Source organism: Haliaeetus leucocephalus, unplaced genomic scaffold, assembly GCF_000737465.1.
Source record: "Haliaeetus leucocephalus isolate CR32 unplaced genomic scaffold, Haliaeetus_leucocephalus-4.0 Scaffold417, whole genome shotgun sequence".
Classification (NCBI taxonomy): domain Eukaryota; kingdom Metazoa; phylum Chordata; class Aves; order Accipitriformes; family Accipitridae; genus Haliaeetus; species Haliaeetus leucocephalus.
In genome coordinates this window covers 1,100,598-1,104,514 of record NW_010972853.1, presented here as the reverse complement: position 1 = coordinate 1,104,514, position 3,917 = coordinate 1,100,598, and positions in this window count along the sequence as shown.

The window sequence follows — 3,917 nt, the reverse complement described above, 5'->3', positions numbered from 1 at the left end:
GGCGTGGGTCCTTCGCTGCAGGCGTCCTCCATCCCTGCGTGCGCATCCCTCCATCCCTGCGTCCTGCCGGGCACTTGCCCCTCTGTGCCACCCATCCTTCCCCATCCGAGAGGCGCTTTCAGGGTCGTGCCCCCTGTTTTGCACTGTGCCTGCACGCAAACAAGCCCGTCTGTATTGAGGGTTAATATAAAAATGGATAAAGGGGGTGTAAGAGGGAGGAGGGGATGCTAACCCAGTTTTACAGCTGGCAAACTGAGCCGCCGGGAGATGAAGGTACCTGCCTTGGGCCACCTAGGCAATTCATGCCAGAGCTGGAAAAGAAAGGCGCAGTTCTCAAATTTCAGTTCAAAGCAGTTTCCAGCCATGAAACCCTATTCCCTTTAGTGCTAACGCGAGCTATTACTTGCTGCAGGGATGTGTCAGGACTGACAAAGGGGGAACGAGAGTGATGTTATAGGCAATACAGCACACCTTTTCAGGTGCTGACTTTGAACATGCTGGTTGCAGTTACTTTGATAGATCCCCCGTTTCTGCAGGGATCCTGGGCTCAGCAGCCTCAGTGGGGTTGAGGAATGCCCTGCTCGAGATATACCGTTTAGGAAAAAGGGGATCGTTGCTGGTTGCGGGGCTGCAGAGCATCTGTGCCACACAGTGGAGCCACTCTGACTTTGTCAGGCAGAGGACAGTAGTAGCAAATGCACCATTAGCCACTGTGTTACAACTTCAGTGCTTTTCAGCAGTTTCTCATTTAACCTCTACAGACGCAGCTTAATCTGCTTCGCTTTGGTAAGGAAGGCCATGACACTCAGCAAAGGACTTCCAGGATGGCCTGGGACAAGGATACAGAGCAACAGAAGGACCCAAGAAAGGCCTCGGGAGTCTTTGGGAGAAAGCCGAAGAGCTGCAGGTTGGTTGTGGTTTCATATTGTACAGGCAGAGGCTTCGAATCATGCTCATCCCCGTGCTGATGAATGCACACAGTAATGATGCATCTGCAGCGAGTGGGCAAACTCCACCAATAAACCATATTGACTAATCTGATCTCATTCATTCGTCGTCATCATAGTCTGCAGGCAACGGTTATAAAGCTTGGTAATTAGTTACGTGAAAAATCCTCAGGCCAGGGAACAGCTCTCCGCTGTCTGAAGAGCCTAGCTCGCTGGCTGATGGGGCTAACCATTAATACTAGCTGCAGTGCCGTAGCTGTCAAGCCATAGCTGTGTTCCCTCCTCGTGGAAAATATTAAGCTGGTAAGCGTATATGCCAGGTAAGGTGTGGGCTTCTCGGGGCTTTTGGCAGGTTGCTGTTTCAGCCTCCAGTGATGCTGTATTTGGGCCTTGATCTTTCGGGTTTCCTCGTGGATCTTTAGGAGTCCTGTAAGTGGTCTTCCAAATGCTATTGGGAGGGGATTTATCGGGAGATTTTAGAAGCAGCTGGGTATGACTTTAGGAGACATTAACACTCACTATCCAAACATGGAGTCATACCCCTACCTCATCAAGACTAAAGGAGATTTGGGATGGGGCAGGAGGAGATCTCTGGAGGAGTTGAAAAGGATCATTGCTAGTGAGTCGTTTTCCCATACACAATTATAAAACCTAATGCCTAGAAATCTATGCACTCAGGCGGAGCAGTACTATAAGGTTACGCTCCTGCTTTAATAAACATTTTCCTTCTTTGCATTGCTGTTAATGATAGCAAGAGATGCAGGGCAGTGGAAAATTGGGACTACAGATAGTGGGGGTGGAAATATTTGTATCATTTCAACAAATTCTTCTGTATGCTCTTCACCACACATGCATTAATTACTTTCTTCCCACCCAACTTTAAAACCACCCGTACCTAGGTTTTTCCCTGCTCTCCTCGTGAGAGCTATTTCACAACCTACTAGACCTCATTGGTAAAATGTTATTATTTACTTTCAGCTTTGGGTTTTCCTCTCTTTGTTTTGTCTTCTCTTAGTAAGTAATTTGCCCTCCCTCCTGCTTGGGTTTATGCCTTACAAATGTTTGTAAACGGTTTCTATATCCCCTCAGAGCCAGGGAAAACATACTGTCATTGCAAATCAATCCTCGGTAGTTGCACAATGAGCTATCGCCTTTCTTCTGACCTCCTCTCAGCGTGTCGGGCTCTCCCAGGAGCTGCTGCCCTGAACTGAGCAGTGGGCTCCCACCCAGCACTTACCTCTGTGCTGCCTGGCACAGTCCTGGTGCTGGTGCGTTGCCTTCCTCCTCTCCAGCATCTCCTCATGTCCCCTTCTCTGATTTGCTAGCTCTCCTAAGGTTCGCTCAATACAGTTTGACTTTCTAGAACGGTTCCCCCCTCGGCTATGGGGAACGTTAGTTGGCGAATGATTTCCTCCTTGCTAAATAGCTTTTGTTTTCCATGTTGTATCCTGTCTCTGTCTAGTTGCAATTTCTACTCTCTCTTTCTCATGCTGTGTTTACGCCATTGTTGCGAGGACCCTGACCTAGCTATTGTGTAGCTAGTCCAGCTCTCAGCCTACTCACTCCTGTTTAGACACCTCTTGGTTTTGCACCAGAATACTGCTGCTTCCTGAGCCCTGGGGATAGGGGGAAGGTGACAGCCTTGGGGAGAGGAGAGTAAGGAGCCCTCTGACACAGTTTTTAGGCTACAGGCTGCTGGTATCTCCCAGGCACAGTGTCCTTCTCTTTCTAGCTGCTTATGGAGCACAGGCACCCGGTGCCTTCCCTGAGGGCAGGAGGATAAGTGTGTCCCTTCCCTGCCTGGAGGCAGCTCCTGCATCTCTCCCAGTCATAGCAAAGCCTCTCCAGCATAGCCTTCCTCTGTCAGCTGGACCATTTAAGTACTAGTTTAAAACTTTAATGAGGCACTCAGTCTAAGGTCTTACTGATCCCCATCCCCATGATAGCGTCCGTCCCTCCTCTCTAAACAGGCCCTTGCCACATGCCATAATCCTTTGTTTACAGTCCTGCAGCCCCTCCACCCGGGTTATTTTGCAGCCTGCTCTGAGCTAATGCTGAAGATAAAGTCCCATGAGACTTCACAGGCTGGGCTTGCCTGGTAGCCAAGGACTGAAACCCAGCATGCCACGATGTCGGTGTAACAACCTGATAAAAACCAAAGTCCTCCTCTGGGAGATTTCAGCGTTGGCTCCTTTCATCCATTTCCCGTGTGCTCTGCCTTTGGCTCTTGTCAATCCCTGCTTCTGCTCTGCCCGCAGCCCTGGCACAGCGTGCCTTTCCCTTCCTCTGTGGGTGGCAGGATGGGTGTTTGCTTTCCTCCTGCTGCCACAAACTGCCTGCCGGGGAGATGCAGGCAAAGCCTCCCTCCTCCCCTGGGTTGTAGGCATTGTTCTGCAGCCCCCTGCCAGGCCGTTCCAGTGCAGCGAGCACGCAGCACCCTGAGCGACTTCAAAGTAACTGCCCAAAGCCGAAGCATCGTCCGCACCGCTCACAGCCGAGGGGCTTTGCTTAATGTTGTCATCTGTGGTTGGGCCTCAGCCACTTCACACGAGTCTCTAGGGATATGGAGCTTCTGGCTGGGGCAGATGTGCAGAGCAGGGAAGCAAAGAGACAGGGCGTGAGGAGATGGCTGGAGACGTGACATATGGTGAGGGGCAATGCAAGAGGGCTACTGCCAGAAGCAAAATGTTTGGCAGCCATTGGGGACAGACTTGCACTACAAATACTACATCCTTCACTCTAAAGCCAGAGTCTAAGGCCAGGATGTGAACCGCGTTGACGGTGAGTTGTTATTAGTGTTCATCTTGCTGCGTAGCACTACGGTGCATGTTGTTTGCCTTCTCACCAAAAACACTTGGTCCTCAGTAACGAAAAGGTTTTGGTCCATGGCTGAAAGGATCTCCAGACAATTGGCGCTCTCTGTATTAAGGACTGGCAGCAGTGTTGCTGCATGGATGCTTTCTTGGGGTC